Consider the following 14931-nt stretch of genomic DNA (forward strand, 5'->3'; position numbering starts at 1 on the left):
ACTTTTTTCTTGAATTTACACTTAATGCTTCATCATCAAAAGTATTCTATTTTCTGCTTATAGCTTGTAAAATATCAAGTCTGGCGCAAGTTTCACTTTAATTTCTGAGACAAAATTTAATGCTTTTTGTTTTCAGTTTTGAGCAGCTGTTCAATATGTAGACTACCCAGCATACCTAGCTTAGTGTGGTGGAGGCAAGAATGAGTAAATATTTTTGTTCCCTGGGACAAAGTTTTTTATATTGTCAGCAAAGATGATAGTGCTACACTATGTTCAGTCTAGACACTATTAAATATGGGATAGGGTATTAGTGATCCTGTAAAGAAAACAATTATTTATTTTTCTCTACTTCTTTACTGTTCAGACTGGAGCAGGTGAATGATTATTTAAAATATAAAATATGCTAACTACAGATAAGTATTATTCTTTTAAAGTTTAATATGAACAATCTCTTTCACCGCAGAACTTTCTTTTGCAACTTTTATATCTTTTTATTCTTCTGCAGAACTAGTTTGAAGGATATAAACCAATGATGTCAGTGGAGTTAAAACAAGAGAAGGAGAAAAAAAATAAAGATAATTGCTTTGCTGTAACAAAACGAAAAACACCAAATTCACTAAACAAAAAAGAATTTGTGCAATAAAAATGTTTGTATACTGAAGATTCAGATTTGAAGCTTTTGGATCATGTTTTACTTTGATACGAGGAGAAACAAATATTGAAAAATTCTTTAAGTATATGATAAATATTCATATATTCTGATCAAGAAATAAACAAGTATTCATATAAAGCAAAATAAAAAAGCATATTAACTCAAACTATAAATGATCAATCAACGATAAATCAATTTTATCATGCTCAAAATCTAATTTTAACAAAGCCTCATCCAAGTATATTGTGTTTATTAGTTGATTTGCTAAAGCTTTTTTGGGAAGTCGATCTCAAAATGTGTATATCCAAAACATAAGATCATAAGTCAACTAAACATAATGACCTCCCAATCAGCTTGACTATATAACTAGCCATTAGTGAGTTTCCTGAAAGCATTGCAGTAGGACTAAAAACATCATGAATTCCATTTTAAGATTGATTGTTATTTTACAAATATTTCCCAAAACTCAGTGAAAGTCAGTAGCACATTAAATATTTCTTAATCAATGGGCTCCCTAACCTGCTCATTAATCACTAAATGCTTCTTAAATCACAAACCACTTCCACAAACCTCATTGACAGACAAAGGTCAACAAACAGAGCACATGAAATTCAGATCATGACAATTTCTTGGAACTTCAGAATATTAAGATTTATACTTCACTAGATGTTATCATTTTCACACATGCCTGTTGACACATGTAACTAATACCCACCGGCTGAAGATCAATACAACACAGCATTAGTGAACCTGCAGTGTGGTTTAATGCAATATACTGTAGCTTTATGGAAAATATGTTTTGGCTGTCTTCATAAATTGTCAGGTGGCATTATATTTTCACATCAACTGTGGTATGCATCACTACTGCTTGCCTTCTAATTGAAAGACTATGTTTTCAATTCATTTAATGTGAAGTTATTCCCTTAATTCCTCCTCTGAATAAAATGGAAACTGTGTCACTTGCCCTCTCTTGCTCTTTAATTACAATGCTTGTTTTTTGGCAAGACATGAAAGGAGTTGCCATTTTTTTGTACATCAGAGCATGACCTAGGTTTGCAATGTACAGGCACTTATTCAATCAATAATCTTATTCCACTCTTGATTCTTCATACCATTGGAAATGCTGCCATATGCTTCAGTAAACACCTCAGTTGTTGTCAATTTCATTAAAAAGAACGTGTATGCCACTTACTTTCTGCACATCTAATGAAAAAAGTATCACTTTTTGCCTACATGTATGCTTTTTCTTAACTTGATATTCAATTAACCTCTCACATTTACTTTTAACAACTTTATTTTAAAACACTGAAGGACCACAAATGACATCATATAATCAAAGTGTTTCCATTTGATAGTTTTTAAATCAACTTGTGATGATTTTGATAAATGACTTCAAGAACATGGTTAACAAAGAAGTGCTCATTCAAAAACAGCCAATCAATAAGGGTTTTTGGAAGCACTCAAAAATGTAGCATGTACACTGTGTACATACATTTCTTGTCAATCTTGAGGATTCATCATATTCAGGAGACTCAATCTAGAACTATTACCCTGTTAATTAATTATTCTTAAAGTGCTAAACTTTCTTATATTATAAAAAAAAAAAAAAACACAAATAAATATTACACCCAGATAAAGTGCCACAATTAAGTATAATTTATAAATCAATACTTGAAAAGTATTTCTATAGTATCAGACAAAATCTAAATTTATGTATAATCTTTCCATATTCAATGTAAGCTTCTCTTTCAGGATGATTTATGTAAATAATATTTAACTTGCATGAGCATCAGGTGGAAGGTCTTTATTAACATCAGATGTACACTTTGCCATTTGCATGAGAATATGTGTATCTATTTGACGTCCTGCAATACTGGGTTCAACCCAAATGAAAATGTAGCCTTTGCAGTGCATAACATGTTTTTTAAACATACATGAAATATTTTATAAAGAAAAATTGTATTCATTACTTGAGAAGTAAAATGTTGTAGTCATTGAAGAATTTGTTTCAGGTTACAACTCTTTAACTTACAACCCTTAACAGAAACAGCATCCAATTAAAAGTAAATACAGCAGATGGTGGAATGGATGGCTTTATGAGGTGTAAAATGTAAACAAATATAAATGGATTTATTTTGGCATGTCTGAGTTACTCAATGACATTCAAAGGCCGTGGTAGCGTTGTTAAAAATGAAAGGATCAGTGGTGGTAATAATTATAATTATTTTTATTTATTTTCAATCTGTTTTATCACCACAGCAGATCTATTATCATGTGATACTAGATTTATTGTTATTTATTTATATATGCTCTTCAGTATGGAAATTTCCTTAAAGGTTTGGTATTGGTCAATTCAACTGGAATTTCCCAGACACAAATTTTAGAGAAAATACTAGCTATTAATAAAGTTGTGGGAAATTCTTGAAACCATCAAAAGAGGCAGACTCATTTTATAGATAACATAAACTGAAGCAAAAATGACAATGGGTAATGCTAAAGTGACCAAAAACACTTAGCTCGAATTTTATGTTTTTGTTTTTCAACATCTGCAGCAAAGGGCTATAATGTGAAATCATTTTAGTTTCCATTCCATTCCATTTATTTTCTAAATACGGTTTGTGGTCATGTGACTCTTCTTGAACTAATGTTGAAAACATTATCATTTGCTCATTTTCACAAATTGTTTAAACTAGGCTAATGTTTCCCCTTTCCAGAAGCTTTAAAACAAACTGTCCTCAACATAAATAAATGACTTGTTATAAGTGTTTAGTTCAAATATGTGCAAAAATCCCACTTAAACTAAATTTATGAAAAATAAAATAATTTAAACTTAGTTTACAATGGTTAATCCAGCATGAACAAAATTAATTACTCTGTTTTCTGTGCAGTAATTTAGGTTAACATGTTTGAGTTACTCAGACTTATTTTAACTAGTCAATCTTGAAACAGACTATTTGTTAAACCAAATTACTACATATCAATTGAACACAGTTAATATTTGTAGACTGCAGGCTGCATCATTATGTAGAAACAGCCCACTGATGCTCTAAGCCATCCGTCATACACGATTCACTCTGGGCATCTTGTAATTCATGAAATAACATAAGTGATTGAGAGAATGAGACACTGACCCATAGTTGCAAAAGTAAAAAAACCAAAAAAAAAAAAACCAACAGTGCTTCTTTATTTACAGTGAGAGTTTAACAAAAATAAGTATTCAGAAAATACTCAAACCAAAGTAGGTGATGTGTCATTAACCAAAATCCTTTCTTCATCTTACCTTCTTAGTATATTCAAGAAATAGAAAAATGATCCTCCAACACTATATACAAGGGTGAGAATAAGCACACATCTTACCTGATCAGCCACTCTCTTTATGCTCTACTCTGACTCCCCAATATTGCTCATCCACGTAGAAGAGCAGACTAGTCAAACACAGCTGAAAGACAACCATGTACTTTCAAACCCCCTGGTTCTGCTTGGTCATAGGACTGCTGCAAACAATTTGTCAAACCCAAGGAGTTGTGCCTTACTGGAGGCCCATTCATATTGAAAGAAACCCATTTAACGATGCCAATCATTCATTCTTCTAATTACTACTCGCAAACTTGAGATTCAAAACTGAAGTAGTAGTAGTCGTCGTAGTAGCAGCATTGTTATGCCTAATCAGGGAAAAGAATGAAACACAAAAATTCAAAGAACCAGGAGGTGAAAAAACGAGAAAGAGAGTTAATCTTAAATGGGTTAAGTTTAAAACCAGAAAAACAATCAACAAAATCACCAAGGCTCAATACACCAACCAGAAACAATGGGTCTCATTCATTAAACAAACGCAAAACAAATTTGTTCGTAAAGGATTCACAGAGTGAAAATTCAGTATTTATCAATATTTTAGTAAGGACCGTCTGTTTCTTAAAATGAATGGATCTTACACATGTTCAGGACCAAGTGTACTGCATGGGTAAATAATAAAAAAGCATGATTATAAGAATAACATTTGCACAAGACACAAACAAAATAAAATACTGTATAAATAAGCAAATTATAAATTACAAGATAGCACATCCTTCAACAAAATGTCTGTGAAATCAGCTGCTATTTGATTATTATTCAACAACACAAGTGTCTTAGTTTGTTTCCCAGTAAACACATCACACAGGTCTGTACCTAATTAGAGCATTTTCCTATAAAAGGGCATCGATTTCAACCTGATTTGACTGAATGTAACAATGGCTGATCTCGCACTACTGCATGATTTGGCCCACAGCTCACTGAGTCAACAGACTCTGGGATTGAGCCTATGTGTGAGAGTGATGAATGGTTGATTAGTCGTTGTAGACTGCCCAGGCCCATTCTGATGCATTTAAGCACTATTACAGATCCTATTCCAAAAAGATTAGCAACAAGAAACCATACCATACCTGTGCATCTAAAAGCCTGTTGACACTTGGCTTTTTCACTACAGGCACATTTCGGCTACAGATTGCAGACAGGTCTATGATGTCTAAGCCATCTATGAGGTGCATACTACCTGGAGTACTTATCGGCATATTAATGCTAATGTGGGATTATATCCCGTTCTCATATGGTGGGGAAAGGCAAGTGGAAGTTAGTCGAGAGTTTTATGAGCTGGCCAACCTACCCAGGGTAATTGGTGCAATAGACTGCACACACATATGCAACAAAGCTCCATCCAATGATGTGTTTGCATATATGAGTAGAAAACACTTCCTTTCTAACAATGTGTAGCTTATACAGTATGTGATGCGAAGTGTGTGCTGCTCAGTGTCATTGCCCGATGGCCTGGTGGTACATACTACAATTTTATTCCGCAGCACAGTTTTGTTGGCTCTTGTCTGGAACAAGAAGCTGTACAGGATGGCTGGCTTTCTTCTAAAGTTTAATTTTTATTTTTTTGAGCGCTATAAATACTGTAGTCTGTTTATTCACAGAGTGAACAAGGTTTACCCATTGAAGACATGGCTTATAACACCTCAAAATAACCCACAGACGTCACAGGAATGGGCTTAAAATAATGCACATGCAACAGTGCGGGCTGTTATCAAGCACACCAATGGACTTTTGAGGGCATGATGACTGTGCTTGGATACAAAGGGTGACAGTCTTTTCGATTCACTTGAAAAGGCGTGCAAAATAATTATTAGCCTGCTGTTTTACACAATATAGCAATGAAGGAGGGATGTCCACTGCCTAATATACTAAATGAACCTGATCCACAGCCAATGCTTGAAGAACCAACTGATGAAGACCCCAGTGCAGCAGGAATTATGACTCATCACCAAATAATACAACTCTGAGGTAAAGATGTCTTAGTGTATTAAAAATGCTGAAAACACAAATTAACCAAGTATTTGGTAAATTACTTAGCATTTGGCACCATTTTGTAACACTTTGCGTAATTCACTATGACTATTGCTTATTTCTTTCAAACTGGTTTGTATGTCTTTCAGAGTGGAGTATGTTCCATTGACTAAGAAATGGACAGATTTTCTGACTTCTTCTCTAGTATGCAGGTTCCTGAGCATGTGCAATGTTGGAAATCTCAAGTGAAGTCTCCACATGGCAAGCAGAATCCCCCTCCTCATAAACACAATAATGAAAAAATACAGTTTCAGCTTATCATTGTTACAGAATGAAACAAGTCCTTATAATACACATTTGATGACTATGCTATCCTTCTAGATCTCCACTTCTTAGAAGTTTTTTTTTCCTTTCTTTTTTTGCTTTGGACATTTTGGCAGGGCACATGTGCCAGCACATCCTTTTATGGTAAGATTTGAGGCACTGATGGGTGTGGATTATGGTAATGAACTGACAACATGTAGCAGCTGACAATTTACGATTGATTGGCATTTAAGAACCTAGACAGTGTATTAAGATAAAAATTGAGGTTTTGCTCATGGTGTGTGAATGTGGTGTAAGATTTAAGATTAAATCAGCTTTTACGTGCAAATGTATTTGTTAATTTCTGAACATTTCATGAAAGAGTCCCATTGTCTTTAAACCACGCTTTTTAACACTTACTAGAATTGTTTTGGAAATCCAGAAACTTGGATGCTAACAAATTAATTTCATGGACATGTGACAGGAATGGGGTCATAGTGACAACCTTATACAGCTGTAAGTAACACAGTACAATCCAATATCCAATGGAAAAGTTTGATGCAGTGATATCAAAATAAATAATAACAAAGACAAAATTAAAATAAAAATGCAAAATAATACCAGAAGTGGATTCAGCCTAATTCAGGACTTTAGAAATCGTAACATGATCTGTCATCAAGACTATAACCTTTTCAGTGCATATAATAAAACATCCTTGAAACCCAAAATGACAACATCAATAAATGAGGGTTAAAACCACATAATCCTTCAAAATCAAATCAAATCATCCATTCTGATGTTGCTAAACTGCAAACGCAGCACCCCGAGGCGCTTGTGCTAATCGCTGGAGACTTTAACCATGTGACGCTGGACAAAGCCTTACCTGCCTTCTCCCAGTATGTGGATTGTAACACCCGGGGAAATAGGACTATTGGCCTACTGTATGCAAACGTTAAAGACACATACAGCACCACCCCGCTGCCTGCGCTTGGGAAAGTAGATCATAACCTGATTCTGCTTCAGCCTCACTACAAACCAAGAGTGAGGGAGCTACCTACAACCACGCGCTCATTCAGGAAGTGGTCCCCTGAGGCAGAGCAGGTTCTGAGAGACTGCTTTGGAACTACAGACTGGGATATCCTGCAGGGATCATATAGTGAGAACATTGAGGAGGTTGTTGACTGCACTACTGACTACATCAACTTCTGTATGGACATTGTAGTTCCAGTACGAACAGTACGCTGCCATGCTAACAACAAGCCATGGATTACAAGTGATATCAAGGGCCTTTTGAACCAGAAGAAAGGGGCTTTTAACACTAGAATTACCAGAGTCTACGAAAAAACTCGTAGATCCGGCCCACCTTAAAACCGTTCTCACCTCTCTTTTGTCTTCTAAATGTGCCGATTAAGAGGAGCAGCGAGCAGCCGGCTATTCCGTCCCCCACCGTCGCAGAACGTTCACTAAGTTTTTCCAGCTCATGGCTTGTTTGATTATCTGGGAGTGACTGAACTGCTGGAGTTTTAGAATAGAAATAATAGATCGCTATTTGGAATACATGCATTTCATGCGTGTTCCGTTTCTACAGTAATCTGTGTAAACACATTGCTAAAACAGAAACTTTTTCATATTTTAGTAATAAATGTTACAAAATGTAGAATGTGTAAAGCCCGAGTTCCTAAGATCAAATAAACACTTCCACAAAAGCTTCACACACCATATAACAGTTTCTGTGGCGTAGCACGCTAAGATTTATTTCTCAGACCAAGTAGCTTTTCTCTGCCTCACAAACATGAGTTCAATTCCCCGCTGGGGATAAACTGTTACTTCTTTTTTTTGTTTTTAACCTCAAACGGACATAAAATTTGTAAATTGGTATGCACTGTCAGTTAATGAGATCGTTATATTTTCATGTGGGATGCTCCTTTTAAAATATTTTTTTAACAATTGAGACTGCAATTAACATGAACAACTGTCCTTATAACTTATTTTTTTCAAGATCCATAACACACAGACAGACAGAGCACTGCGTAATACAGAGACAGACAGGCAGAGATATACAAACAAACAGGGAAGGCACATGTACTGAAAGAAAAAAAATCAACATGCGCGTTGTTTCTGCAGCACTGAATAAACTCACCCGCTCTAACATCACCCCTCCCCCGATGTGGCTCTCTAAGTAACAGCGCAAGTACAGACGCAAACCAAGTGTAATCAAGAGTCCTGGTTCGATCCCCACTCACTCCTATATTTGCCGTTTTCAGTAGTAAGCTGCTCTTTTTGTTAATATTATACAGTACACACATGCACTTGATTTGTGTCTGTACTTGCGCTGTTACTTAGAGAGTCAGATCAGGGGAGGGGTGATGTTAGACCAGGTGAGCTCATTCAGTGCTGCAGAAACAACGCACATGTTGATTTTTTTTTTCTTTCAGTACATGTGCCTTCCCTGTTTATTTGTATATCTCTGCCTGTCTGTCTCTGTATTACGCAGTGCTCTGTCTGTCTGTGTGTTATGGATCTTGAAAAAATTAGTTATAAGGACGGTTTGCTGACTTGGAGCACCACTGCCTTACTGTGCCACAGAGACGCGAGTTCGATTCTCAGCTTTGAAGAAAGTGTTTTTTTTTCCTCAAACGGACATTGAATTTATAAATTGGTATGCACTGTAAATCGTTAACTTTAAAATGTCAATCGCGGTTATTTCTGTTGATTATTCATGCTTTTTTACTTAGAGTCAGAACAGGAGCTTTTTCAGCTTATTCAGCTTCTGATCTGACTCAAACAGCGCCAGTATAACTTCACACCCAACCTGACGCTGTTTGTTTTCAAATAATATTGCATTACTTCGACGATGTTTTCTGATTGGTACTATTCGCGTCATAAAATGATTTCTTCAAAACGTCACATATATTTGTCTCTTTCTTTTTTTAAAATGTGCGTTGTAGCACTCAGCAACTGGCCACCTGCATGTTCTTGCGCACACTAAATCAGACAGCGCTATATGCAATCATCAGATTCAAATGTTAACAGTTATATAGCACAGAATGGAAATCAGCAGTTCTTAGCATTCCACCACGCAAGCTGTCATATCAACCGCCTACTGTAACTTGCTTTCTGTTTTCTTCGGTTATAGTCTTGAATAAAAGTGCACTTGTTTTGTTATACTTTTACATCAACATATGTTCCTGTGTTTGAGCTACATGGGCATGCTCAAAAAATACACGTATAATGCCACGAAAAGTGCATGCAGACACTTCAGTTCGCAAGCATTGGTACGACAATGCAGTCACAAGTACACTGCAGAGCTTTAGCGTGTCTTTATGTGAAAACAGCATCAGATGGGGAGTGTCTGATGATTGCATATAGCGCTGAAGTTACTGCTCTTTACTATGCTTTCCTCTGCATGTCCTGGAGTACAAAAGAAACAGCATACAGCAACACGTAGGGACTGGCAATACTGGGGGAAAAAAACACGCGGTCGTATGTATCGTGATACACTGCAGAACTATAGCGCGTCTTTATGTAAAAACAGCAGTGTCAGGTGGGGGGGCGGTAGGGATGGATCTTGAACGCGACTGAGACAATGAAAAGTGAATTTAAAAAAAATAAAGCTAACCTTTACAAATATCATAAATTACACCGGCTGTTACAGACTGAAATCAAATGTATCATTTTATTCTAAAATAGTGAAAATAAGAACACTTCTCAAATGGGAGTTGTGCAGGATCGAACTCATGACCTTCTGATTCCCAGTCAGCGACTGATACTGTTACGCCACGGAAGCAGTGATAGTTAATTCATGTCAATGTCTCACACTAAGATGGGTTTTTTTGGCGGTGGCTTTTTTTTGTACCTTTTGTGAAAGTGTTTCTTTGATATTTGGACTTCAGGCTTCATACATTATATAGTTTATGCCTACATTTTGTCATTTGCTACTAGAATATTGTAAACCGTTTCTGTTTTAACAATGTGTTTACACAGATTACTGTAGAAATGCAACACATATGAAATGCGTGTGTTCCAAATAACAATCTTATTATTTCTACTCTAAAACTCCACTTCACTCCCAGATAATCAATCAAGGCATTAGCTGGGAAAAGCTTGTTTACGTTCTAAGTCGTTGGGGGGATGGAATAGCCGGCTGCTGGCAGCTTGTCTTTATCAGTACATTTAGATGACAAAAGACGCTGGCGGAGAAGTGAGAAAGGTTTTAAGAAGCGATTTAAGGTGGGCCGGATCTACGAGTTTTTTCGTAGGCTCTGGTAATTCTAGTGTTAAAGGCAGTGATCAGTATGAGCTCAAGCGCGTGCAGAAGGAACTCCGAGTTCAGCTCAGGGCGGCGAAGGAGCAGTACAGGAGAAAGCTGGAAGTTGCAAAATAACAGCATGAAGGAAGTGTGGGATGGGATGAAGATCATCACTGGCTGCAGCTCGAAGCAGGGTGCCACCATCAAGAGAGACGTGGAGAGAGCAAACCAGATGAACAACTTCTTTAACAGGTTTGACCACCCTAACCCACTCTCACCTCAGAGTACTGCACCCTCCACCCATCCTTCTGCTGATGCCAGCATAGGAGAGAGTTTCCCCCCCCACCCACAATTACAGCAGCCCAGGCAAGCAGAGAGCTGAGGAGACTTCGTGCCAGCAAAGCAGCGGGTCCAGATGGAGTATCGCCACGACTGCTGAAGGCCTGTGAGTTGGAGCTGGGGAGTCCTCTACAGCGCATCTTCAACCTGAGCCTGGAACAGGGGAGAGTTCCGAGGCTTTGGAAAACATCTTGCATCACCCCAGTCCCAAAGGTATCACGTCCTAGTGAGCTGAATGACTTCCGGCCTGTCGCTCTGACATCACATGTGATGAAGACCATGGAGCGGCTACTGCTTCACCACCTGAGGCCACAGGTCCACCACGCCCTCGACCCTCTGCAGTTTGCATATCAGGAGAAGGTGGGAGCGGAGGATGCCATCATCTACATGCTACACCGATCCCTCTCCCACTTGGACATAGGCAATGGTGCAGTAAGAATTATGTTTCTGGACTTCTCTAGTGCCTTCAACACCATCCAACCTCTGCTCTTTAGGGACAAGCTGACAGAGATGGGAGTAGATTCATACCTGGTGGCATGGATCGTGGACTATCTTACAGACAGACCTCAGTATGTGCGTCTCGGGAACTGCAGGTCTGACATTGTGGTCAGCAACACAGGAGCGCCGCAGGGGACTGAACTTTCTCCGGTCCTGTTCAGCCTATATACATCGGACTTCCAATATAACATGGAGTCCTGCCACATGCAAAAGTTCGCTGACGACACTGCTATCGTAGAGGGAGGAGTATAGGGACCTAATCAAGGACTTTGTTAAATGGTGCGACTCAAACCACCTACACCTGAACAACAGCAAAACCAAGGAGCTGGTGGTGGATTTTAGGAGGCCCAGGCCCCTCATGGACCCTGTGATCATCAGAGGTGACTGTGTGCAGAGGGTGCAGACCTATAAATACCTGGGAGTGCAGCTGGATGATAAATTGGACTGGATTGCCAATACTGATGCTCTGTGCAAGAGAGGACAGAGCCGACTATACTTCCTTAGAAGGCTGGCATCCTTTAACATCTGCAATAAGAACCTCTGGGTGTTCTATCAGACGGTTGTGGCGAGTGCCCTCTTCTACGCAGTGGTGTGCTGGGGAGGCAGCATAAAGAAGAAGGACGCCTCACGCCTGGACAAACTGGTGAGGAAGGCAGGCTCTATTGTAGGCATGGAGCTGGACAGTTTGACATCTGTGGCAGAGTGACAGGCACTGAGTAGGCTTCTGTCAATCATGGAGAATCCACTGCATCCACTAAACAGTGTCATCTTCAGACAGAGGAGCAGCTTCAGCGACAGACTGCTGTCAATGTCCTGCTCCACTGACAGACTGAGGAGATCGTTCCTCCCCCACACTATGCGACTCTTCAATTCCACCCAGGGGGGTAAAGGTTAACATTATACAAAGATATTGTCTGTTTTACCTGCATTTTTTATCACTCTTTAATTTAATATTGTTTCCTTATCAGTATGCTGCTGCTGGAGTATGTGAATTTCCCCTTGGGATTAATAAAGTATCTATCTATCTATCTATCTATCTATCTATCTATCTATCTATCTATCTATCTATCTATCTATCTATCTATCTATCTATCTATCTATCTATCTATCTATCTATCTATCTATCTATCTATCTATCTATCTATCTATCTATCTATCTATCTATCTATCTATCTATCTGGCGACATCTTAATAGAGGAGTTATACACTATATTATGTTTGGAAAGAATTGATTGTGAATCTCACATCTGCTTTCATTTAAATCATGGTTACCCTGTTCTGTCTGACTGTTAGATTCTGCATTATATCTGAAAAGTTCTTTGCTTGCGCAAAGCTTAAGAGCAATAAAATTGGCACTTTTTGTGAAATCATTTACTACAAAAAATATAGCACATCCCTGAAAAGCTGAGAGATCAGTGCCAAAAACCAATGGTAAACTCTTTCTCTAGCTGAGCATGAGGTGGAATAAGTTGCAATATACCTGTTGGGTAAAAGTGTACAGGCTTTGCTCCATTACATATTTCACAAGTTAAACTAAATTGTTCATTTCTTAATTTATGTTCTTCTACCAGAAGAAACATTTCAGAAGTTCTAAAGTTTTATAAATTTGTTTAATAAAAGAAACATTAAAAATGTGCTTATTTAAGAAATTGCTCATTACCCTGGGTGGGATATAACGAGTAATTCCCTTTAAATTATTTTCCTCAGGTGAGTGCACAGATAAAACTTTGGTTACCAGATCAGGTGGGCAGTCTGTTAGAGTAGTTGCCAAAAATTTCTTTTGTAAGCAGAATATTCTCAGGTTTCCTAAGGCTCTTCATTGGGGTCGCTTATTAAGATATAATAAAGCTCATTAAGATATAATAAAGCCAAATCCACTAAAGAATCGCACCCATGGCAGATGGCAGTGTTATGAAAAAATGAAATAAGTAGTAAACTATCCTCAGCAGTGTATCATATTTTGTAATTTTTTATAGCAAACTCACATTTTCCAGGATATTCTCAATAAACCTTCTTGTCAAAAATATTTCTTTTAGGAGCATTTGAAATTTTTATTGTGTCTGCCACTACTAGCCATTTTCTAGTTTGCTAAAGCCGGACCTATGACTCTGCAGTGCTCAAGTGTGTGTATGTGCAGCCTAAACGTTCCAGATCTGTTTAGGGGCTTGAATGATAAAGCTCTTTAATCCGCTGATTGACCTTGTGTAAGGCAATTTAAAAGGTGTTTGAACTAATCTATTAGCTATCATGATTACCATGAATCACATTGATTACTTAAGTACAATATGATATGACACGTTGCCCATTGAGCAAAACCTGAAAATATATTAATAATCTTTTGTGTTTCAGCTTCCAGTATTGAATATGTGATGTTCAGATATTTTTTAATACTTTAATTTGGTGGTTGTACTGTAACCTGTATGATGACAGGTCTTCCCTTTGTGTAATTTTTTTATGGCATTATTTGCCATACTTTTTTTTTTTTTTTTTTTTTTTTTTACTGGCACTGGTACTCAGTTACATTGTGAAACGCTGTTTACAATGCTGAGACATACACAGTTTTCTTCCATGTCCTCTGTTCATTTGGGGTTGGAGAAACATCATTCCTGCTACATTTCCTCAACTCACCTCTTTTTCTCTGTGTTTCTGTCACTCACATACATATATACACTCTCCGCATGGGTTCTCATGATGGTGCTATCAAACACTGCAATAGCTTAGGAAATCTAGAAACATGAATGCCAGAAGACCCGTGCTGCTCGTCTACTGTTACATAGGTGACAGCATAAATCACATGTCTCTTGAATATATAAAGCTAAAGAGACCATTCCAAAAACAATACAGCTGCAGCAATGTTATAGAATCAAATATTGTGTCTCATTTGCCTGAAAACAATCCACAAAATGCCATTGTAAGCATATAAAAAAAATAACACTTATAAAGTCAAAATAAAAACAAAAATAACAAAAAGAATAAATTCTGCATAATTAAAAACCTCAAAAATCATAACAGGCATTATTCGTGTAAACTGCAATCTTACTATTTCATTTCTAAATGTGGTTGTGAACTTGGCATGAAAATGGATTTGTATCACAGTTCCATATGTAAAAGACTTAATGTAGATTAAAAATTGTGAAAAAAAGAAAATACATCCACAAGGCAATCAGCGAACCATAAGAAAAGTTTATGTGAATGGCAGGTGCCAGTTAATAGTCAAATGGTAACTCTATTCCAATGGGACATTTATGACCCTTAACACTCAAATGAAGATTACAAAAAAAGTTGTAAATGTATTAAAGCAAGAAGAATCATGTTAGCAGTAGTGGTAGAAGTAGGAGTTTTGTCACATTTACAAGTACAGACAAATTTTTACTTTCACATCGAGTTCAACATACATCACATTGCAATTGTTGGGCTCCATGATAAGCAAGAATGTATTAACATACATAACTTGAAATTTGTTTAATAGAAAAAAGAAAATGGCCTTCTTGATACAGACATACCCCTTTAACGCATATGTCCATTTATTCAGTTGTGCTCCCAAGTATTATTCCTCATGAATGACTGG

The 14931-nt window shown here is 37.3% G+C and overlaps 1 protein-coding gene across 10 annotated transcripts in view; it reads right to left on the reverse strand.

Moving 5' to 3' along the window:
* Positions 1-14931, reverse strand: part of cadps2 (Ca++-dependent secretion activator 2) — an 874989-nt gene that overhangs the window by 218849 nt on the left and 641209 nt on the right. The window lies entirely within an intron of this gene.

The sequence above is a fragment of the Erpetoichthys calabaricus genome, chromosome 1, assembly GCF_900747795.2.
Source record: "Erpetoichthys calabaricus chromosome 1, fErpCal1.3, whole genome shotgun sequence".
Lineage (NCBI taxonomy): Eukaryota > Metazoa > Chordata > Cladistia > Polypteriformes > Polypteridae > Erpetoichthys > Erpetoichthys calabaricus.